This window comes from Rhamphochromis longiceps, linkage group LG17, assembly GCF_057381845.1.
Source record: "Rhamphochromis longiceps isolate RC_006_pf linkage group LG17, R_longiceps_female_GT1.1, whole genome shotgun sequence".
Lineage (NCBI taxonomy): Eukaryota > Metazoa > Chordata > Actinopteri > Cichliformes > Cichlidae > Rhamphochromis > Rhamphochromis longiceps.
In genome coordinates, this window is record NC_140573.1 from 37,612,696 (window position 1) to 37,638,314 (window position 25,619).

The following is a 25,619-nucleotide window of genomic DNA, read 5'->3' on the forward strand; positions in this document are numbered from 1 at the left end:
GACAAACAGAAGTTCAGCATCCTTAAATTATCTATAGATAGCAGAAAGGCAAGTGTCAGAGGGTAGGTCCATTCAGTGTGCTGCAAAGCACCACAGGATAGACAGAATGAGGCTGAAGAGGTTTATAAAACAGAAGCTGTAAAGGAGAAATCCAAAGAACAGGTTAAGCCAGACTTGTCCAAACAGCAAAAGCTCTCCAGGTTCTAGGTTCTAGGTTCTTTATTATTTGTCACATGCATAGTTATACAAGTATAACACACAGTGAAATGTAGCCTGACACGCTCCTCGACATGTGCAAAAATGGGGGGGGGGGGGGGGGTGTAGAGGAAGAACATTATATATATATATATATATATATATATATATATATAATGTATACACACATATAGTATATACACTGGGTGAATGTGCAGTAGTAGCAGCAAGCAGGTGAATTCTGTACATTAATATGAATAGACATCTGACTATTTTACAGGATAGACAATATAAACATATTTAAAATTTAAGGAATTGAAATGTACATTGTGCCTTGGTTTAGTGTCTGTAAGAGTCCTGTCTCAGTCAATTATAGATGATGTGAGAGGGCGGGTGTGTGTGTTTAGGGCACGGATGGCTTGGGGATAGAAGCTCCTCTTGAGTCTCTCTGTCCTTGCCCGGAAGATGCGGAACCTTCTACCAGATTGCAGAAGTTGGAACAGTTTGTTGCCAGGATGGGACGGGTCCTTCAGTATCTGCGCTGCTCTAGTCCGGCATCTCCTGGTGTAGGTGTCCTGAAGCGGGGGGAGAGCAATCCTGCAGCAGCGTTCTGCTGTATGGATCACTCTCTGGAGAGCTTTTTGGTCCTTCACACAGCTGTTCCCGAACCACGATGTCATGTTCTGTGTGAGGATGCTCTCCACAGCGCCTGTATAGAAAATCCTGAGGATCTTTGGAGAGACCCTGAACTTCCTCAGTTGTCGTAGGTGATACAGGCGCTGCCTAGCCTTTTTGGTCTGGACCTGAATGTGGGCAGCCCATGTCAGGTCTGAGGAGATGTGGACACCAAGATACTTGAAGGACTGCACCCTCTCCACTGGAGCTCCATTGATGATAATGGGCTTGTAGTCTCTGTGCTGACCCCTTCTGAAGTCCACCACCAGCTCCTTGGTCTTGCTGACGTTCAGCTGGAGGTGGTTGTCCTGGCACCACGATGCCAGATTCTTCACTTCATCCATGTAGGCCGCCTCATCGTTGTTGGAGATGGCACCCAACACCACTGTGTCATCAGCAAACTTCACAATGGTGTTGGAGCCATGGGTGGCCACACAGTCTGAAGTGTAGAGGGAGTAGAGCAGTGGCGAGAGGACACATCCCTGAGGTGCTCCTGTGTTGATGGTGATGCTGTTGGAGAAGCACCTGCCCACCCTCACCACCTGAGTTCTGCCAGTGAGGAAGTCCAACACCCATGCACACAGACGGCTGTTAAGTCCCAGATCCCTCAGCTTTGTGAACAGTCTGCAGGGCACTATTGTGTTAAACGCTGAACTGTAATCAACAAACAGCATTCGCACATAGTTACCCTGTTTCTTGTCCACGTGGCTGAGAGTGGTGTGTAGGACGTGGGCGATGGCATCCTCTGTGGATCTGTTGGATCTGTAGGCGAACTGCAGCGGATCTGTGGTGTCTGGGATGGAGGAGGAGATGATGTTCTTCAGCAGCCTCTCAAACACCTTCATTACTACCGAGGTCAGTGCAACTGGCCGGTAATCGTTCAGGGATGAGGGTTTGCTGTTCTTGGGCACAGGGATGATGGTGGATCTTTTGAAGCATGTGGGGACCACAGACTTCGCCAGGGACTCGTTGAAGATGTAAGTGAACACACCTGCCAGCTGGTCAGCACAGCAGCGCAGCAGACGTCCGGTGATGCCGTCTGGCCCCGCCGCTTTCCTTGTGTTCACTCTCCTCAGTGCCGCTCGGACGTCATGCTCCGCGATGCTGGTCACCGGTCTCTCGCTGATGACGTCACTGTCCTCGGTAGTCAGGCGGTAGATAGCATTAGCCGCCTGGCTAACCTCGAAACGGGCGTAGAACCGATTCAGCTCGTTGGTGAATGCAGAGTCGGCGTTGATCGGCGCAGTGTCCCTGGCTTTGTAGTCCGTAATGGTGCGTAGTCCGTGCCACATACTCCGTGTGTCGCCCTGGTGGAAGCGGGACTCCACACGTTCCCGGTACCTGCGTTTGGCATCTCTCACCGCGCGCCGCACGCCGTATGAGGCCGCTTTGTAGGCGCTCATATCGCCAGTGGCGAGACCCGCGTTGTAGGAGGCGGTCCTGGCGTTTACTGCAGTGCGGATCGATCTGTCCATCCACGGTTTATGGTTTGGGAATGTGGTGACTCTCGCAGTGGGGATAATCTCCTCCGCTAGCATATTGACGAAGCATACTGCTACTTCCGTAAACTCGTTGATGTCGACTGCGCATGCTCTGAACATGTCCCAGTCTACGTCGTTGAGTGCGTCCTGTAGCGTAGCTTCTGATTGGGCAGTCCACCGTTTTACTTCCTTCGTGGTCACGTCTTCCCTCCGTATGCTTTGTTTATACTGGGGAATGAGGAAGATGGCGTTGTGGTCAGACTTCCCAAAAGCCGGGTGTGAGACAGCTTTGTAGCCCTGCTTGTATGGCGTGTAGCAGTGATCCAAAATCCGATCCCCTCTCGTTGGACATGAGACATGCTGGTAAAAGTTTGGCATGACTTGTCTGAGGTTCGCTTTGTTAAAGTCTCCTGCTACAATGAGGGCTGCGCCCGGGTCCTTGTTTTGAAGCGAGCTCAGCACATCATGTAATTCGGACAAAGCCATACCTGTGTCCGCTTGGGGTGGGATGTAGACCGCCGTGGCGATGACCGAGGTGAACTCACGGGGCAGATAGAAAGGGCGGCACTTAATGCTCAGGAACTCCAGATGTGGCGAGCAGCCGCTGGAGAGAGTAGAAATGCTCCTGGCATCACACCACTTTCTGTTTACCATGAAACACACTCCTCCACCTTTGGTTTTGTTCGACTCTGCCGTTCTGTCCGCGCGGAGCACAAAGAATGAATCCGACGGAGTTACGGCCTGGTCCGGCACGGTGGGGGACAGCCATGTCTCCGTGAAGCACAGAATGTTGCAGTCCCTCATGTCACGTTGGAAGGTGACCCTTGCTCTTAGGTCATCGAGCTGTTGATCACCAGATAGTTGATGAAAACCTAGAGCCTAGTCTTAAGACCTTGAAAAAAGAGAAGGAAACTGGACTTCTTTAAGTTTGTGAAGATGTTTTATCTCTCGCAGAAGAGGCGTCTTCAGTTATATATGCAAGAGGGGAGAAGGCCCAGGTATTTAACCCCTGAGAGTTGTCCCCTTTGGAGATGATCATTGGCCCACTACTGATCATGAGCCAAGGTGTGAAAAAAGGTGTGGGTCATTACCATGACCAGGGGTTAAAGGTGTAACCACTTTAAGATGTTGCCCCACACTATCATGTGACCAAATGAGGTCACTTGAGGGAATGTGTGAGTGGTTGAAGCGCTTGGAAAAGGATGTCGGGACTGCATTTTAGGTGCCATTAACCTCTTTTTAATGATGATCTTTCACCATGGACAGAATGTAAACATTAGCAACTTTAAATCTGAGCTGAGATGACAAATGATTTGAAAGTGGAATATGGGAGGTCGTGTATGTCCACAGAGAACTACTAGCAACCTCCTCCAAAAGGAACAAACCTCTATTAGGGGTTAAAAACTTTGCACACTCCACATTTTGTTTTTAGAGCTGAAGAAAGCTCATGGGTGAGAGGCGAAATGTTTTCAAAAGCTCAGAAAGTTCAGAAACTGCTTGTCTACTGGGATTTTCCTGCACAACCACATCTAGAGATACAAATATAATATCCAGTGAGCGGCAGTTCTCTGGACAAAAAAGCCTTGTTAAAGCAGACGTCAGAATAGCCTGACTGCTTTGAGCTAATAGGAAGGTAGCAGTAACTCAATAGTCACTTGTTACAATGAAGGTGTGCAGAAGAGCTGATAATACATCAAGTCTTGAAGCAGAAAGGCTATGGCAGCAGAAGAGCACACTGGGTGTTACTGCTGACAGATGACAACAGAAAAAGAGCTACGGTTTGCATAGGGTCAGCAGAATTGGACAATGGAAGATTGGAAAAACATAGCTTGGTCTGAAAAGTCTTGATTTCTGTTGTGATATTCAGATGGTAGGACAAACATAAGGTAATAGATGCATCCTATCATGTGTCAGTGATTCGGGCTGGTGGTGTTGTAATGGTATGAGGGATGTTTTCTAGACACACATTGAGTCTTTCGATACCAACGTTCACAGTGTTTGCCACAAATGCTACAGTCTACCTCAAATCATCCATGTCCCAGAGTAGTCCGTTTTTGACCACAAATTTCACTTTAAACTCTTCCTAATTGTCTTTCACATGTCCTAAGTATATTGTGAAACATTTAATTGAGGACAGAGTGGGGACACACCTGACAGCCCTCAGCTTGATTGCAGCACCACAGCTGCAGCCAATTGAGAGTTAATTATCAAATAAAAAGAATGCCAAGGTTGGTGCTACTTTCTTGCCAACTTGTCTCTAAGTGGAAAAAAAGCCAAGTCTTCACATCTTTAAGCTGTTTGACAGTGCATGGCCAGCAAAGGATTATTCTGATAAAATCTCTTAGGGCTGCATATCAAACTCAAGCTATTAGACATATTGCACTTACAGATACACATGCTAGGCAACGCATTCTGACCGGCTGCGAAAAGAGGCCGGTTATGAGAAAAACCTAGACAGCCACAATACCCAACGGCAACCCCTTGAGACAGTCTCCATCCCCCTCTCAGCCTACAGGCTGGCTCTGCACTGTCGAAACCCCGTCTGACTAAAACGTATCCAGTGATTCACCCAAACATAGTTATTTTCACTGCCTTTGAATTTGCGTCTTCCCTGCTCTGCATTAGGTAAAAGCAAAACATCCATTTCAAGCAGAAATGCTCAAATGCATATTGTCACAGCAAATCACTGCACGGTTCGTTTTTATACACTGAAGTGTTTCCTCTTGGTTTTCTGTCGCCGTACCATCTTTACTGATTTGTATTACAAACAGATGAAAAGCAGCATGGGACGGACAGAAATGTTTTAATTCTCTTACTGAGAAGATAACAGAAATTGCACCTTTTTCTTTTTAATTAAAAAATCTGCTAAAAATTTGGAAAAGGTTTATTATTCATCCTTTAAAAAAAGAAAGAAAAAAACCCACATCTGCTCTACTGTTATCATCCATCTGCCTTTGCCACTTCTCCCTGCTTGCTTTTAAGGATTTCTCCTCTTAACCCGCTGCATGTAATAACTGTCATCTGCCACGCCAATGAGCCATGTAGTAAAAGTGCCGTTCTTTATATTTATCTAGGCTAATCTCAAGCCGTCACGGCAGTCATTGCGAAGGGAGACGGTGCTTTATTTGCCGTGGAGGAGGGACGCGAGAACTAGTGGGAGGGCACTCATAAGGATGTCATTTGGAAAACCTCTCACCTTTGTGATATACAGTCATTGAAGCGTGCATGGTGGCTGGTTGCTGGTGACACAGTGTAATAAATAAGGATAAGGCTCTAGATATTAGCGTTAAACCCCTGTTCTGCTCTAAAGATGGCAAGACTCTCGCTTACATGTCATGCTAAATTCCAGTTGAAAAGGCCTCGAGCTATTTTCATCATTCTGAGTTTACTGTAGCACTTTCCTGCTCTGCTTGTCTTGTTGCGGTCTGGCTGTCAGGCTGCCCGGCTGACAGCTGATGGCTATGGCACGAGCCGGGGAAACCCATGGGAGATGAGGAGATGTCCTATAAAATATGATGTGCTGCTTAGCCACGGAGTCACTCTCATATCCTGCTGTGCTGCTTCAGGGGCTTCACTGAGCTGTTTCCAGTGGATCCGGCATGTTCTACAACCTCCGTGTGAAATGTTCAGTGAGCTTGCATACATTTACACCGTTTCTTTGTTGTAATGCCATGGTGGGAATAATGAGCAATCGGCGTATGCATATGTCCACCACAGCCTCTGCACAGTAACAATATGCATTGGCTAACATTTTCACTGATTAATCTCAAGGGTTCTGAGTGAGTGTTTCTATAAAGACTTAAAACTTACAAAGTTTTTTTTTTTAAGTTGTAAAAGTCAGGAAGTATCTGTATTTGTTATCTCATTAAAACAAAGAGACAGTCCAATAGTACAAAGCTATTGATGAGAACAATTGATTACACTGCGAGAAGTGACTTAAGAGTGAAATTCAACATCCCTTAGATGATCTTAGTGCTGTCTACTCAGAGTTAACACCACACGCCTCATCCCTAGCTGTGAGTCCCCCTCTCCAAACACTAATATTTACCCCTCTAATAAAAATCATTGTTGTGCGGCTCGCACTAAATCAGAGGCCCGTTTCTGTCTGCAGTGACAGAGTAAAATATAAAGCATCTCTCACCGTGATGGAGAGCTCCTGAGGCTTTTATTACCTCGACGTAAAAGACAGCTCTCGTCAGGTTGGGGTGTGTGAATCCAACTATGCGTGAAGATATACAGCAATCTGTTTCTGCCACTCTTTACTGTTGAGCCAATTAACTTTAGCAAGCAATTATTAACACTGATTGCTATTTTAGATGAATGATGATTCCATTTGCTGTTTTGCAGGTTTTAAAAGTGGCAGTGGCTTTTAATGTTACGCTCCAGTCGAACAGAATATGTAGAAAATCTGTCACCTAAGACCTCAGTCACACTGGCCTACTGATACATGACAAATACCTGGAAACCATTGGTTTGAAAAATGCACATTTCCCAACCGGTTGACAAGTGGTTGCCAACCAGTTGACACTCGATGTCAACCGGTGTCAGCATGGAAGAGATGCAGACGTGTCTGTACACTCACCAAACCCTCACCAAATAGTCATTACAACTATGACACAAACAGTTTGTCTTCAAAGTAAAAACTGCATCTTTCTAAATGTGTTAGTTTGTAGAAGTGTGAAAAACCTTTACTTTGAAGGCAAATGTCTTCTGTTTTGCATCACATTTATAAAATTTCACTGCCTCAGAGAGTAAATGGCAAGTTTTTACAGACAGGTTGGCATCTTCCATGCAAACTACAGGCAACCACTGCAATCAGCTAGTACCCAAAAGAGGCTTTGGGTGCGGCACCCTCTTTGAAACTAATTTCACCTGAAGACAGCCAGCAACCAGGAAAAAATGTGGGTTTCACACTGGAAGGTTGCTAGTTTGTAGCTGACTGGTCTCTAAGCCCGTGTGGTAGTTATCAAAGTAGAGGTCTTGTTCTATGTTCCTGGTGACCTTATGTCTCACTTGCTAGTTTGACATCTAACTAAACAGAACATGACATTAATTGTGTAGATTCTTTATGGCTGCTGCTCCAGTCAAAATGGGGTTTCTCAGGTAGGTTTGTGGGTTTCTTAGTCAGATCCACCGTCTGCTTGTCACATCCACCAGGATGGCAGGAGTCAAAAACGATCAACTCGAAGCTCGAAGATGGGACTTCGTGGTGACATCATAGTGGTCACAGTACTCTTATGTACAGTGTATGATTATAGTCTAAGGACAAAGTTCTGCTGGGAACACCTTCAATTTCAGTCATCTGTGAATAAACTTAATTCTTTGTTAAATCATGCTTTATTCTAAAAGACATTCCTGCCTCCACTTAACTACTAATCAGAATTGTTTGAGTAGGTTCTTCCATAAAAGGTTAACTGGAATTACAGATCCATAAAGTGTGAAATTTAAGTGTGCATATTTAGGCTTTTGCATGTGTGATATTTTACAGGAAGAGATTTCAGTTCACATATGCACATCTGTGTGTGTGTGTGAAATGAAATTTTCAACATGTATAAATGACGTAATGAAAGATGAACATTTAACCCAGCGAGAGAGGAACTGGTGGAAACAGGAATTCATATTTCATTTCTTACTCTTTAAAAATTAAAGGCTGCACGCAAGTAACAACACTTTCATGTTAAACCATCATCATTTTACAGTTTCTCGGCTTAAGCTTGCATAGCTTGACATGTTGTTGGTTGCAAATGCACGTGCATGTAAACTCTCAGGTTGATTTGCAAAGTGTCTGAAAAGACCCCGGATGCAGTGTGCCATACTGTACATCTGGATGCAAAAGAAGACTGAGATGGAGGTCAGGGGGTTAAACAGTGAAAATCGTGTGGAGTGCGAAAATGCGGAGTAATCTTTTACGCCCTGTGCTAATATGGTAGAGTGAGAGAGAAGACAGAGAGAGATGTACAGTAGCCAGCAGTGAAGAGTATCTGCTGCCAAATGCACCGAGGGCTAGATGAAGACGAGCTCCTGCCATCTGGGCAGCTTGAGGCAAGGTTGAAAACAACTCCCGCTCCATCACTGGCTCTCCGCCTCACATTGAAACATCGTATATATATATATATATATATATATATATATATACATATATATCCTTCCGCTTAGCTGTACGCTAAGCGGAAGGAAGGGGGCCGGGGACTGGTGAGTGTCAGCACCACAGTCCAGGATGAGACAAGGAACATCCAAGAATACATTGGGAAGATGGCCCCAACTGACCGAGTGCTCAGTGAATACCTCAGGCAGCAGAAACCCAAGAAAGAGGAGGGAGACGAGGAACCATCATGGAAGGACAGGCCCCTGCACGGTATGTACCACCGGCAGATAGAGGAGGTGGCTGATATCCAGAAATCCTACCAGTGGCTGGACAAAGCTGGACTGAAAGACAGCACAGAGGCACTAATCATGGCAGCACAAGAACAAGCTCTGAGTACAAGATCCATAGAGGCTGGGGTCTATCACACCAGGCAAGACCCCAGGTGCAGGCTGTGTAAAGATGCCCCAGAGACAATCCAGCACATAACAGCAGGGTGCAAGATGCTAGCAGGCAAGGCATACATGGAACGCCATAACCAAGTGGCCGGCATAGTGTACAGGAACATCTGTGCCGAGTATAACCTGGAAGTCCCGAGGTCAAAATGGGAGATGCCCCCAAGGGTGGTGGAGAATGACCGAGCTAAGATCCTGTGGGACTTCCAGATACAGACGGACAAAATGGTGGTGGCTAACCAACCGGACATAGTGGTGGTAGACAAACAGAAGAAGACGGCCGTAGTGATCGATGTAGCGGTACCGAATGACAGCAATATCAGGAAGAAGGAACACGAGAAGCTGGAGAAATACCAAGGGCTCAGAGAAGAGCTCGAGAGGATGTGGAGGGTGAAGGTAACGGTGGTCCCCGTGGTAATCGGAGCACTAGGTGCGGTGACTCCCAAGCTAGGCGAGTGGCTCCAGCAGATCCCGGGAATAACATCGGAGATCTCTGTCCAGAAGAGCGCAGTCCTGGGAACAGCTAAGATACTGCGCAGGACCCTCAAGCTCCCAGGCCTCTGGTAGAGGACCCGAGCTTGAAGGATAAACCGCCCGCAGGGGCGTGCTGGGTGTGTCATACATATATATATATATATATTTTTTTTTAACCCTGCACTTTTAGCCTCTCATCCCATTAAACCGTCCCATCTTCACCTCACCGTGTCGTTCTCAAGCTGTCTTTGCTTTTCTCACTCAGATTTCCTGTGTTTAGATTCTGCCCTCCCTTCTCTCTTTCTCCTCTCAAGGATTTATCAGTCTTAATTATCTTAACTATCCCGCTTCATACTCAGCTTGTATCTAGCATATTTAATCTAGGATTCAGCAGGGCTATTAGTTACACTCAACATGCAGGGGCTAATTGATTTAAGGAAGCAGGATTTGCTCGTTGGTGCCGACGGCTTTAACCGAAAGCTAATATAAGAGGCCGGAAAGAGACGCTCGCGTAACTGTTCATGCTGCAAAGGAGAGTTTCTTCCTTTCTTCCTTTGTAAACTTTAAATTTCTCTCACATCCCTTTGATGCCCAAATCAGTTTGTTTCGACTCCGAGCTCAGAGAGATGCAGCACGCGGCTTGGAAATAGGGATTCAGGACTTTTTTTTTAAATGACTTGCAGTCTTTTCTCGTAGTTCTCAAGTGGGAATTTGTTCCGTTCCCTGATTTACATGGGATAACTGGGGTAAGGATAAATATTTTTGGTTGGTGGGGAAGCAGAACAGCGAAACAGATGTCTGTTTAAATGTCATGTTTGTCACCGAGGCTGTGCTGACATTTTAGACCCAGACTTTCACCTCTCGGATTCGTTTGCTGCGAGTCGTTACCAGAATCAGGTTGAGTCAGAGCTGCTGTTGTGAATAAATATGATCTAACTGATAGCTGACCTCTCGCATTAACGAGCAAATGGGACTAAAACCACCGCACGCCAGTAAGACTTAACTATGTTTGTGCATCCGAGTTACTGCGTCCCGTCTTTTTTCGCTTCCTTTCTGCACAGGCCCGTGTGACTCCTACTACATATGCAGTTAGGGTGGCTGGTGGCCACGGATATTGATAATGGCACTGGGGACACTCAGCTTGTCTTATTAATCAAACTAGGCTGAGCGGTGACCTTTCTCGGAGCCTGGTGCTTTGGACTGAGCCAGATCCCCTGCCTCTGCTGCCCCCCCGGGAGCCGCAGCCTGACATCATTCACCCTGTGTCCGCTAATGTCAGCCCCAGGTCTGGCCACAGCCGCTCACCGGCCATGCCTGGCGCCCCGGACACAGCCTTGGATGACAGAGACATTGATCACTCAGGAAGCTAGGGTTTTTCTTGGGGGCGAGGGCAGGGGCTGGTGCTTGTGGTGTCGGCGGATTTGCGTGTATGTGTGTGTTTTGATACTGCACCAATTGAAACTGGTGAGCCTAATTAGACTTCACATCTGGGCCTAATGAGCAAATCAAGACCCATCATTGATCAAGCATCAACTGGCCTTGAGCTGTTCTCTGATTGGTTAAGAGTTGCACAAGAGCCGAAAATGGCTGGGTTAAGTATTTGCGACACAACTAATTGTTTTTGCAGAAGACCTGGCATCAATCTTTCCCTTATTATTATCTACAGCAGAGTAAAATCAATATGATTTTCCATCCAAAAAGAAAAAGACTATAGCAGACATGTAGACAAGTAGTGTAACATAAAAACACAGGGACATTATCAGCCTATCCCCGTCTTTACCCTTTCTTCCAGACATAGTGTGGGCTCAGTCACGTGTGTGATCAGACCAAAATAACCTGGTCTAAGTCACTGCTGTTACGGTCCACCATCAGCAGTGGCTGTCACACAAAAGCTCATAGCAGCAAATTAAGGTACTTCAAAGCCCTTAATGGCCAATTACTGCACTTTGTGTTAAATTCATGCTCTTCACAGACAGATCTGAACACATGGGAAATGATACACATCCTGTTTTTTAGAATGAAGTGTAACTATCTGAGCAAATCATCATCTCTGACTATTTTATTAAGGATATTTATAAATGTTCTTTAAAACAAATGCTTTTTGAAAGTCCTATCAGAGTTTTATAATGTTGTATACATTTGCAAGTTTACTCAGAGTTGTTGCAATCCAGCCATTGTTGGCCGTGCATTAGTTTAAAACAGGAAAAAATAACTAATTCAGCAGACTTACTAATAGTTTGCCAAAATTGTGTTGGATCGGAATAAGGATAAGAACTTAAGAAGTGCTAATGTTTTTTTTTTCTTTGAGCCTTGTCATTTTAACTGTTGCTTAGTTTAGGAGTCAAAAATAATAAATGACAGCCAGCCTGGAAGGTTGTCATTTATTATTACCTCCGCCAAGGAGGTTCTATTTATAGTAGAGCTTGTATGCATGTCTGCATGTTCGTCATCCTGTCTGTAAACACGACAGCTTGAAAAGTTTTGAATGAATTCTGATAAAACTTTTTTTTTACTTAAAAAAAAAAAAATAGAAAAAAACTAATATATAGAAAATACAATGCTATTCCCTTAAAAGTAAATACTACCTAGAGGCAGAATACGGCACTTTTCATAATCATCAACAGAATTTCTGCTATCTTAAAATAATAATAATTAACGACTGTCTGTGTGTTGGCTGTCCAAGTTGAATTCATGTTGCATTAATTTCTAACAGATTTATTGATTTTACAAGATATTTACAGGGTCCCAAATCAACCTTAGCATAAATACAGACATCATCCTATCTGTTTACAGACTCCACCTAAATTCCTTGGCATTGTTGTCTTTTTTAATTTATTTTTATAGACAAACACAACAGAATCTTGTGTGTTGCTGTCTGGTCAATATATTCTTTGTAAGACTGCTTGTTGGCAGCTGTACCAGGCACCAGGAGAGCGATGCCTAAGGGATTCCCAGATCATCCAGGAACATCCTTTCTGGCTGATGCAGCACCTGTTGTCAAAATGGCAAAGGGATATGCGCAAGCACGAGCCACAGTGAATGGGGGCGGATGTTGACTGCAGGATCTACTATATGAATTGCGATGGGCTTCCATGAGACTCAGCACATTTCAAGTGATGTCTTGGCACCCTGTGTACCAGTGCACTCTGTTCCCACTGTCTGATTTGAAGAGCTCTTAGAAACTGTAAAAGCCATGTCATGTTCAGATACATTTAGCTTGTGAAATCACACTTAATTGTATGTGATGCTGAATTTGTGGCATACATATACAGACATTAAAAAAAATAAATCCTGGGATTTCCACTCATTTTGCAGTGTGCCTGAAAAAATGCACATGAGGATAAATTCATAGATTTGTTTTTACTTTTATTTTACGCAAGCATATGCCAGAGTCAAGAGTGAAATGGGCAGAACAGAAACAAGTCAGAGAACCTCCACACAACATTAAAGGCGACATCAAAGTGTATGTAGATGAGGATGCTGTAGCGCAGGGGCACCGGCATTAGGCAAAATAAACTTCATTCAAATTATTCAAGGATAAAAAGGGTAAGAAGATTGCAAATCAGCACTTATATTTGTGGAGCTTGCTGTACTTTGGGGTTTCTTTGCACAACTTTCAATAAACATATTTCATAACAGCCACGGTTGGCACCTTATTCTGGTCCGTTAATGAGGACGATCTTTTATTGTTGATTCGGTCTCAGGAGAAGAAATGAATTCTACTTTGTAATACTGATTACCGAGGTTTCACCCTGATGACTTTGCCTTGTTTTGCTAATAAACTTTTCCACTGCAAATTTATGGCCAACGTCAGCAAACAGTAAGCCGCGGACAAAGCTTGTCATCGGAGAGTGGCTTGTAATCAGCTGATAAAGGATTCATTACTAAAACAAACGCTTCTTTAAAGCGATAATGGACGCGGCCCATCACGTATGTGCTAAGATCTAAAAATGGGTATTAAATGGTATTATTCAATTTTTTTGACCTTTTTACTGTTTCCTTCCAGCCACGAAATGTCTTTAAACCTTCATAATACATTTTTTATTTATTCTGCTTGTTTGATCGTGCGCTACTGAAAGCTCTTGTCCACACACACACAAAAAAGGACAAACACCCCAACTGGGGCATGTGCGCGTCCATGTCTGTGTTCATTATGTGGCCTGTTGTCTACTGGTGAATGTTTAGAGAACAGATTTCTTTGACGTTGACGGCACCAAAGCAATACAGATTTGGCAATTAACCTTGATGTCACTGTAATTACCAAGTCACTTTAGTAAAATGAATTAATTTCCCAAAAGGACTCAGAAACAAAATTACCTTCTCTCTTCCTGAAGAGAGCCAATATGGCGTCTGATAATTAGGGAAGAAAAAGTGAGCCGCTGCCATATTCCTGTCTCTCATTGTGTGTATTCTGTGTAATCTGCCACAGGGGGAAAGCTGCTGATCTGCCTGCCGCTCCCATAACTTCCTCTGGGTTCACGCTGTTGTGACTCTGGCTTGTTCATTTTTCAGCTCGCCACGTGTTCAACCATTCGCTTTTTCTCCCCCTCCGACCTCTTATATTTCTGTCCTCGTCGGCTGGTTTTACAGACGACAGCCATGTCGCCCTGTGTGTTCCAAGAGTTTTCTTTCATTCGTTGCTGATATGACAGTAGGTGGTAACCACTCTTGCTGTTCATGTTGAATGATGCTGTGCACACATGGGAGTGAAGAAGAGCACAATTTCCACAGCTCACTTGATGTGGTTCCTAACATCCAAGCCACCTATATTGGCTGAGGTGTCTGTCAATCCGTTTATGCTGCTTTAATTAATATGTAAATTTATTAATTGCGTGTTTTTAGCTTGGTGGGATCTCTCAGGTGGGGCCAAATAAGCAACGGTTGCCTTTGCCCGTCTCCACACATGCAGGCAGTGGATCGAGATATAAATAAAGTAATTGAAAACACTCGGCTTCGAGTCCCTCAAGTGAGTGTCGTCATGCCACATCTCTACAGACCATAATCATAATAGACCATAATCATGCCAATCATAATAGACAGTAATTATACGTATATCCTCATTAGGCTTTATAATTGTGTAATGTTTTAGATAATTAATGAATTATTACTTACTCATTATTAATTCTTTTTTTTAGCCCCATGATGCTGGCTGAGGAAGAGTTTGCTGAAGGTTGAATAGATAAAACTCAATCACTTGCCCTCATGAACTAGTAGAATAATATTATATTAAATAATATTAAAAGATATTTTGTATTTAAAAGTGTATCTAATAAACATAACAACCAATGTGCCTTATTTCAGATACACTGTTTCTACATTTACTTCTAGTTGCTGCATTATAACTTGTTTAGTGTTATTTTAAATCAAACACTGTGATTTGTGGAGGGTAAAAACTCGCTTTAACAGCAAGAAACTTCCAGCAAAACCAAGCACATGGAGGGGAAGCCATGTGTGGCCACCGGCTGGGGGTGAGGAAGAAAAAAGGAATCGTTACATCTTATTCCATATATCATTTTTTTAATGCTTATAATTTTTTTGCAGTTATTCATCATTTCTATTCCTGTTGTCCTGTTGTTGAGCTGTATTTCATGCTTACAAGAGATGCCATTATCCCCTTTATTCATGTATAGTCACAGCTGTTTGGCTACCAGCTTTCTTGAAATGTCCAGTCATATACACAGGTACAGTTCATTCCATGATTGGTTATACTAGGATACAGTTTTGTGGTTTTACTTCTGTACACATCCACAGTGGATTTTATATCAAACATTTCATATGTACGGTGGCCCTGAGAGGCCAAACAGACTGCAACTTAAGAAAACACAGCAATAATAAAAACACTGCAAAAGCACACAAAACAGAACAGAAAAAGGAAAAATGACAACGGAAATAGGAAAAAACACAAGGGAAGTGTTTCTGGGGAGACAAAGTCAAGTCAAAGTCAAAAAAACTTTATTTTTCCCCAAGATAGATGATACCTCGCCGACCATACATAAAATACACAAACATCACATTGGGGGAGACAGGTCAGGCTAGGTAGCACTGGCCGGGTGACCACACGAGCAGCAACCCGAACCAAAACCACAGAAAATGCACAACATGAGGAAAGACGAGGAGAAAAAAAGAACTTCCCCCAGACTGAGCTCCAACAGGAAGATCAATTTGAGAACAGAGAAAAAAACACCTCAGCACATAGCACATGAATCATCACATCTCACAACACAGAAGACATAAGCTTCGAAGGCGTTTCGAGGGGGTGGGGGGGGTGAGTGTAGGTCAATAACCCGACGGACCAGTTGCAGGAACCCAAAACATGGTAGGTGTGTTTTATCATGATTCATATAATACTGATGACGGATTTTTAGGCTAATAGTTAGGCTAACACACTTACCTTATCTTTTCTTTCCTCACAAAACCGATAGATCCTCCCCATACGGTAAAAAAATACATTTTTCCTGGCCAAAATATATTTCAAATATATGGTAAATATATTTTGTATTTGTGATGCTCCAAAAAAAAATATTTTTGAAATTGAAAATATATTTCTTTCAAACCAAAATACATTTCAAAACATATTTTAGGGTGAAGAAAATACATTTCCAACCTTACAGTAGAATGTATATCAAAGTATCCTTTATTTAAAATATATTTAGTGCAATAATAATGATAATGATAACAATACTAAAAGTAACATGTTTTATGCACATCTGCAAAAAACAGTTGGATTCAAACAAAACAGAGTCAAAGGTCTATCACGAATTAGGTTGTTTATTCATTTGCTTACAGTATTTCACATTACACAATATCTCACTATAATGTAGCGTTCATTGACTTTGAAATTATCTGTCAGTGATACAGTAAACAAGATACAACAACTGCTATGTACACTTTAGTTTTTGACAATATATACAATTTAGTACTTAAAGGAACACACTTCACTGTTTTGGAAATAGGCTCATTCTCCATCTCCCTCAGAGTTAAAAATGCAGCGTCTTCTTTCTAGATCCGTACGTTAATAGGGCTCTGGAGCGTGATCTTACGGGATGGGGCGTAGCCAGGATTTTTGGTCAAGGCGCCATATTAGCAGGCCAAACAAATGCTTGCTGTGTGGTCGGTTGTAATGTTAGATTGCACTACCGACAAAGGAATAAGCTTGAAAACAGGCTCTCTTTTCATTGTTTCCTCACCTGGAAACATCATGAGGGAGCTTATGTGTTGGATGTTACCAAAAGAAGGCGTCTAGCCTGGATAGCAGCTGCGAGACGAGCTGATATTCAGTTCTCTACCAGCCACAGATATCTGTTGGTGTGCTCCAGTATTTTCATTCAGGTAAGTTCTAAATAAGTTCATATTATTATTTATAGCCTGTTAATTTTATTTTCAATAGCACAAACTTAGAACAAACATGCAGAACTACCTTCTATTTATAGAGTTGCTAATTATTTGGCATTATTGCAACAAACCAGCCTATGAAATGAATGAAACAAATCCTGACTGGGTTCCAACACTACACATGGGGCACTACGAAATCCCTGCTTCAAACTACATGCTACATACCACCATGCCAATCAGATTACTTCTTCCATGTGAGGGTAAAAAGGTGACCTTCCTGGATAAGATGGCAAAGGTTTGCTGCGTTTTGGTGAACATGTGCCCCAGTGTGGTAGTAAAACCAGGGAAAAATGCTCTTGTTAAATACTTTTAAGTCTTGTGCTGTTTATGTAGTGATAAGTTTTCAAAAGAGACAGTAAATTACAGAATGCTAGTAGTGGGTGATATTATACAAATGCTGTCATGATTTTATGTGAACATTTTGTCATTTGTAAACTATACATAACATTTTTTCTACATTGTAACTGATGTGATGTTCGACAAAGTGCTTTTAATTAAAAATAGGCAAACATTTCTTTGTTTCTTTATTCAACTTTTGAACAGTGGTATTTAGTAAGTACATATTCAGTAAATGCAAAGTATTTACATGGCCCCCTAAATTAAAACATTATGGGTTATTCAGAACAGAACTATGCTTGGAAAAATATTGTCCCATCAGTTGATCCAACTCCTCCACAGTAGCAGGTGGAACTTTTCTTTTTTGAGGATGGCTTCTTTTACCTGTCACAACGAATGGTCTGTTTATGTTTTGATCAAGAACCTTTTTTTTGGGCAGCTGAAGAGGAGAAGTCTATCTTATGGCCAACCTCTGGCTGTATCTTGGTCATATTACCCAGCAAAACCCAGTATGCAGGTTCATCTGTAACAGTCCTTGTGCCACAGATCCTCACTGTTGCTTCTACATTAAACAGAAGAGCAGTGACATGGCTGCAAGTCTCCACGACTCTAGCCATACAGCTGCAGTGGGCGGCTTCAACCTTCCCTGTGATGCTCACAATGACCTGTGGCTGCAATGCTGCAATTCAGTCTTTAAGAGTGCAGGACCTAAAACACACACAGACAAAGTTCATTTAAAGACAAGAACTTTAATAAGCCAAGTCCGACACAAATGTGTTTTATTTACTTTCAAATCCATTTATCATAAATGTAACAAATAAAGTGTTTTTATGTATCCATCTATAGAACGCTGCATGTTATATTCTAAATCTGCATGTTTCTTTTTAGAAACCTATCAGCAAAAAAGGAACCTAAAGTATGTAATGCAAGGATGTAATCACTTTCAAGAGGGAGAAAACATAAAGTTCGACTTTAAGTGACAACTATGGACACCTAATATGACAAGCAGATTCTGCAGGTCATTAATCAATGTATAAAACTAAAACAGAATGTATTTTTAGTGACACAGGACACAAACAAGGAAGCAAGATGTGTAATTAGGATTATTTATAATAAATATGAATTAATTAGGGCAATTTCTTTAACCATAAAGAATAACTAAATCCTTCAGGACAATGTCACATCAATGCACTGAACTCACTATGTTATCCCTCTAACAGAGCCTCTACATGTTCTCACTGTAATTTCCCCCTCATGAATGAATTTTTGCTAGCACTAATTTGAATGCTGGGGGGAATCAAACGCATTTTACTCGCAGTACTCAAGCTGACTTACCTTTGCTTGAATGACGGCGTACTCACAACGTGGAGGCTTAAAAATAGCCAAATCTTGTACCCAGTCCTTGGTGAATTGGATGTGCGCCTCCAGAGATTTATAATTGCGAAATTGGTGCGCCGTGTATGCTCTGACTCCACAGACAAGGTATGAGAGTAGATCATGCTAAGTCAATAGCGGTTTGGTCTTCAGGGTTTCTACTCCACGGCTATATTTCATACGGGTCCACATTTCAACAATCAAGTACCGTCTCTTTGCATCTGGACAGAATATGTCTCTATACCGTCATTTTCTTTTGAGCTACGTTTCAGAATGGTTCGTAGCAATCTTGTTTTGATTCGTGACCTGCCAAGATGGTGCTGCGCTCCCACAATGCATTGCGACATTACGTCAACTCCAAAGCCCTTTGCGTGCAGGAGTGTATGCGCATGCGCATTGCCACGGTGGTTTAAAAAATAAAGATATAATGAAAAGTAATTAATAAAAATTAAATATTTAAACATTCCCACAAATGTGCAATGAACGTGCAAAAACTCTCTTTAGTAGTTGTTACTGTTTCTTTCTTTCTTTCTTCTTTTTTTTTTTTGAAAAATAACGACGTCTCTGAGGCGCGAAATCTGACAGCGAGAGGAACGGCCGGATACAGGAGACGGGAAGAAACAAGCCGATTATGTTCGCGTTAATTAAGTGGTTGGAAGATGTAAAATTCTCAATTCTGCCAACTGAACATATACGAGATTTTAATGAGGATGAATAATTAGCCGGCATGGAGGAAACGGACCTTTATTTCGTGGAGTGGCGACAAGAAGCCAAGGCGGGTGGCCAGTCTAAGAAGCCTCCATCATCAAGCTAGCAGGTGCCTTTTCCCATATAATATTACTTTATTCTCGTGTATTTGGAACGGAAGCGTAGAGCTGCCACCCAGGCAAAAGAGAAATATAAGTATATCACGTTATAACGTGAAAAGTTTATCGTTCTAACAATATACTATCATGTTTGAACAACATGTTTGAACAACATTGTACGAAAAATGTACATAATTATCACGTCCGTACAATATTGTGCGAACGTGACAATTATGTATATTATAATAACGTGATATTATATTATACAAACATGAAAAGCATAATGTTAGAACAATAAACATTTCACGTCATAACGTGATACAGCTCTATTTTTCTTTTGCCTGGGTGGCAGCTCCATGCTTCCATAATTTGGTAATCAAAATATGTAACTTAATTAATTATATTGTGACGTACTTTTGCCTTTTCTTATTATTCTGCCTTCTCAATAACTATCAAAGCCTATTCACATTTAATTTGGCTTTCACAGAAATCCTACCTCTCCTTCTGGCTACAGAGTACTTACCAAGGTTAGAAACAAAGAACAGTTATGCTTTATTAATGTTCGCTAATTACAATGTTCCACATTTCCTTGCTTTTTAAGTCATTTTTAGGCTTTTTAGAGTTTTTGTTTTTTATTTTTTTAGCAGTAATGTTTCTGCCTATTTATTTCAGCCCATGAAATCGAATGCAGATCTTCCTAATGTGAGATTTACATAAATGTAAGTAATTTTGTTTGTCATTGTCATTAATGTTGTTGCTGTTGTTGTTTTTGTGCAGTTTGCAATCATATAAACCTAGCAAGCATCAGTCAGCACAGTGACTAACCTAAACAGATTCTTGCTTTATTCACATATATTATATGTAATTATATATACCTGCACATTGTACCTAGGGTTGCAGCCACTTGGCCCCACCCCATTGTTGTGACAGCCCTGATTGTACTTATACACTGCATCTGAACAGGGAACAGTCTGCCACATTAATGTATTTTTAAGTGACTTGTTTGTAATACATGAATTTGTTTTTTACAGATGTCAAAGTCTCAACCTCATGCTGCCCTCCCCCATCCTCCTAAAGTAAGTATTTGTTGTTGTAGTTTTTTATGCGGTGTCTGTGTCACATGCTAATCATAATTATTGAAATAACTGTTTTCTAACAGATTTTCCAAAACACTAGTTATGTTTGTTGTCATTCAGACCAATACTACTGCTTAGACATTGTTTAGTGGTCATGCATGTTTGACAAGCTCGTTATGATACCAAAACAGTAGGCCTATCACAATAATCGATATATCGACTTAACACACAATACATGTACATGACCTCAATAATTGTTGATGATGTAATTTATCCGCCATTATATTTACAAAAATAAAATATAATGATAACAAAACAATAACATTAAATAACATTGTTTTCTATTTGTTAGAAAATTTACTATTTATTCAAGTTTTTAAGGTATCTAATATTTTGATTCCTAATTTCAATGATCTAAATACTTTAAGAATTAGATGTTGGTTTGTCAATTGAAAGTGTGTAGATCTTGCATTATTATGGTGTTATATTATGATTATACATTCAAAGACATAAAATGGTCTTAAAATGACAATGACATAACTTGTCGCAATTGTTTATGGGGCAATATACCGACCAACAAAAAGTCGCTATCGTAACAGGCCTTCAAAACAGACGGTTTTATGATTGATAAATTCAAAAAATAAATACATTTAATTTCTCTGAGATTCTCTAATATTCAGTTACAGTTCACAACACAGTTACCCGTACATGCAGTATTATACTGTAAATATAAATCTCTGCATTTAGCATCCCACTAGAGTTCAGTTTAGTTTTGATTAGTTTCAGTTATAGTTTTAGTTGTGTTTGCAATAATTAAAATCCCAGTTTCATCATATCAGTCATGCTCTTTTGCTTATCCTTGGGTATGTTGCTATTCCAGCTACCATACCCTGCACCCTGGACAGGTCGCCTGTCTGTCGCAGGGCTAACACGCAGAGACAGACAACTCACATTCCCACCTATGGGTTCTAGGTTCTATAAATAAATAAATAAATAAATAAAGGCAGATGAACAACCATTGATACCAGGCAACTATAAAATGTATATCTTGGCCCCAATGAGACTATTAACTCTTGCAGCACCGGGTGTTCGTAATTTTGGTTCAAGTGAATTGATAAACTTTTTGAAGGCAATTGACTCACACAGTTATGTAGATATCCCAGTCCTGTTGTCTCGGGATGCATCACGCTGCCTTGCCTGGGGTTAGCTTCTGTTTTCTGGGGATGAGGGTTGAGTGTGCTCCCTTACCTTCTCAAGGTAAGCTAGGTTAGCCTTCTTGTGTGAGCTTTTCAAGTGCATTTTTTTTCCCTTTAGAAATGTCCCTCATAAATTGTCTTTTTCCACTACAAGACAATTGCTTTATCCAAAACACAGTCATATTCAAAGTAATCCCAAATTGGACTCTGGCACTTTCTCCCGACTTTTCCTGACATGATTCTGCGCGTGGACGGAGCAGCAACACAGACGACTCGACTAACTTACTGCCACCTGCTGGCATAATGAGACACAGCAAGAAAAAAATCTGGAAACTAAACTTCATTTTCACCCTTGACTATTGTATGACACACTAGGGCTGGGCGATATGACCCAAAATTCATATCTCGATATTTTTTAGCTGGATGGCGATATAAGATATATATCTCGATATATTTTTTAAAGCCATAAAGTAAGAACAAAAAGAGAGTTCTTAGTCAAAGCTGTGTCCCATATGTCACACAGGCACTTTTATTAACATAGAGCAGATGTACATAAAATTTACTCAAACATAAATTATGAGCATTTATTAAATAATAATGCTCCATAAATAAAAGAAAACAATGTTGTTTTTGTGCATAACAAAAAGCTCACAATTGTGCAGTTAAAATGTAAACTAAAAGACGCTGAGCATAATAACAAAGACAGATTTCACAGCTGCTCTGTTCCCAACTTGTACCGCGTGTACCTGGAGTTTGAAATCCGCTTCACAACCACGTCTCTTAACAGGTGCCATTTATGGTCCTTATACACAGTAGGGTAATATTACGTTGAAACACAGTACGTATCACTCCGCGAGGCTCAGCCGTAATGCTCCGACAATCCATCAAGTGGTGCAGCTCCGTAGCTTACCAAAGTTGTACTAAAACATTTTTTGACAGATTGCTGAGCGCCGTGTTCCACATAAAATCGGTTCGCGGCCATCAAGCACAACCAGAATTCATACATAAGGCGCGCTGTCAACTTTTGAGAGAATGCAAGGATTTTAGTCCGTGCAGCACCTCTGGGCTGCATGGCGTTAGCGTGGTTAGCTCGTTAGCGTGGTTAGCTAGCTAACACGTTGACGCCGTCCAGCACCACGCACGGGGCGATGCACAGTAACTCGTTAACGGAGATTTGCCGTGTCCATCTTGTCGCTTCCTGCAGGTGAAGCGATGGGGAGGAGGGGGAGTTGTGGTCAGTGAAGGAGAGGCGAGGCCGAGCAACGTTGCGTAAAGACGAAAGTGGACGAAAGAGAGGCAAACTTGCGGCTCCACAAGTATAATTATAACGTAACATAGACTATATCGATGTAAAGGATATTGTCACATCTTATATCTTGTATAAAAATATATCGATATTTTTTAAAAACTTGATATATCGCCCAGCTCTATGACACACACACATCAATGAAAACTAAACACATTTTTGCTATAAATTCAGTTAATTTTAGTTAGTTTTGTGAACACTCATTACAGTTTTAGTTTTCCTTTTTTTGGTTTTTATTTTTATTTCCGTTAACGAAAATGTTTTTTCACTTCTAGTTTTTGTTATTTCGTTAGTTTTCGTTAACGATAATAACCTTGATTGAAGTGCAACAATTTTGCAGGTTCTGAAGTAGTTATACTAGTGAATATAATTTTAAATATAAGGATTGCTTTTAATACTTGTCAGTGACACCCTGAAATCTAGACCATCACCAAATGCTGTGTTTCCTCCCACTGTCAGGCCTTCACTGCAGGCACCGTCAGTTGCTGCTTGTTTGTGGGTCTTTATGCCTTCATTTTTGTATTTAACTATTAAAAAGCAGCATCTGTTGGGTTAAGATCTGGTGGTAATGTAAAAAAATCCCAGTTCTTTGCTTTGAAAAACTCAATTTGTTCTTCATTCATCTTAAAGCATGTAACAAAATGTTGATTTGGACACCCTGGAAGTTTTTACTATCTCTCTGGTAGTTTTGTTTTGTTTTGTTTTTTTGACCGCTTCCCCTACTTGCTGTAACATCTCTATGGTGGGGTGTGGTCTGCTGTAGAGGAAGGGTGGTGCAGTAGGTAGGTTCAGGGGCAGTGTCAGGGAGGCTGGCAGGGCAGCTGGGACTAATCGCCTAATCATGCTTCATCTGGAATGAAATAACAAGGAAAAAAAACTTACTTGGTCATGAAGCACGTGAGTCAATTGTCCAATTAGTTTGGAACTTTTGAAAAGGAGGGAATGTAAATACAAATCCTTTAATTCGTAAACATTTAATCCAAAGTATCTGTAAAACTCTGTGAATTAAAACAGAAAGTCAGTACTTCAATTGCATATTAATTGTTGGATTTAAAATCTATTGTGGTGGTAGGAAAAACTACCCAAATTATGGACCTAACTGCCCATAATGAACACATTGTGTTTCTTAATGCTAATGCTATTTGCTTCTGTAGGTCTTTCTAATACACTGATCTCCAGGTTAAATAGAACTTTCAATAGTTTTCCTAAAATTTAAAGCTTACATGTGAAGTCCATTTTCATATGTTCTATCAGAGCTGCTTCATTAAAGCACAGCCTTTTCAGCCAAATATAACTATGTAACTAGTCACTATAAATGGCTGCTTCCTTGGCATCAATGTCATTGACTGAGCAGGTGAAACAGTGCCGCACTCCTACATCTTGCTGCAGGCTTTAAGTACATGTCATTAAGTTAATTAGAACCAGAACTTAGTCTTCTTAGTTACATTTTAAACGAATTCTCCAGAAATGTGGTGGAGGGTTTACTGTCACATGTCTGCGATGCTGTAATGATGTACCGGCCCTCTGTCTGCTGGTGTCGACATTGACTACCAACTGTTAAAGTTAATAGGGAAATCAAGGTATTTCAAACAGATTCCATTAATAACTATAGGTTTCACTGAAACTACATTTTCTTTTTGTTCTCTTAGGCCTGGGTTTATGCATATATGGAAGATTTTTCTATTTTGCAAACTGGTTATTTACACTTTAATGAGCAAAGGCCTGATCGAATGCTGAGGGTAAAACAAAATGTTTGATTTTGCTCTATGTATGTTATGCATAATATGACAGTAGACAGAACATAGCCAGAAGGAACAGTTGAGTCAATTAGGCGTGAATACAAACCTTCAGCCTGTGTTTAAATGAAAGGAAAGAGAGAGTGTGTTAAGTTAGTTGGACCAAAGTCATGAGCAATCGTTCCCCCAGCTCTACATCATTAGGTGACAGCCTTTCTCCTCTGGTTCTGAGCCACACTCTGATACGCTTCCTAACCCTAGTGACATGGACAAAGTAATTGCTCTTGAAATTGTCTGGAGAAGATGAATAGTATGTATGTGCATACATGAGATATGCGTTATAGCAGTGCATGTGGCTGTGCAGTAGTTCCTCACGACTGTAGGAAGCTATTCCTGAATGTCCAGTCATTTCTAATAAGTTCAGTTTGCAGCTAGCTAAATGGTTTGTGTGTGTCTATGTGTGCACATGGCCACAGAGTTCAGAGCGTGGGGAGAGGTCAAAACAGAGACAGATGTGGGAACAGGCTCTATGACAAGAACCCCCATCATAGCCCTCTGATGTCAGCGCTGCCGTCCCTGTGTGACTCGGGTCACTTCACAGCGTGGGAGTTTGTTCGTGTACCTTAAGGTCCGTGTCGTCTGTGTGCAGTGTCAGTCAGAGGCTACGGAGAGTTCAGGGGACGTCAGGTCTTGTACTGAACAGAAAAAAGAGAGGGATGATGAAACAGTAGAATCAGCAGCTGTGTGGGAGTGTTTGAGTGCTTGTTTCCACATGTATCTGTGGGCACGGAAGGATGAGGAGTTTTTGTTGTCCAAGAAAAGTCAGCTAAATCTGAAAGATGATCTGAAATTAAGAGCACAATGAAAACAGTTGGCAGGCTGATGCTGGTGAGGCCGGTGGTCATTACAAACATGGATTTACTATCTGACTCAAAACAACTGGAACAATGACTACAGTAGCTTGTGTTTGCAGTAAGCACAATGATACAGGCCTATATCTAGACCCATATGCTGCAGCTAGAAGGTCCAGAACTG

At 41.5% G+C, this 25,619-nt stretch overlaps 2 long non-coding RNA genes across 2 annotated transcripts; one reads left to right on the forward strand and one right to left on the reverse strand.

Annotated features, from left to right (window-relative positions):
- Positions 1 to 17,265: 17,265 nt before the first annotated feature.
- LOC146650141 (uncharacterized) lies at positions 17,266 to 18,895 on the reverse strand. Its single transcript, XR_014908287.1, has 2 exons — positions 18,426 to 18,895; positions 17,266 to 17,798 (listed from the first exon to the last, which is right to left on the reverse strand). It is a non-coding gene; the product is annotated as an uncharacterized LOC146650141 (long non-coding RNA).
- Positions 18,896 to 19,015: 120 nt separating this feature from the next.
- On the forward strand, positions 19,016 to 20,434 carry LOC146650142 (uncharacterized). The gene is made up of 4 exons (XR_014908288.1): positions 19,016 to 19,281; positions 19,758 to 19,797; positions 19,943 to 19,989; positions 20,302 to 20,434. It is a non-coding gene; the product is annotated as an uncharacterized LOC146650142 (long non-coding RNA).
- The last annotated feature ends 5,185 nt before the right edge of the window (positions 20,435 to 25,619 follow it).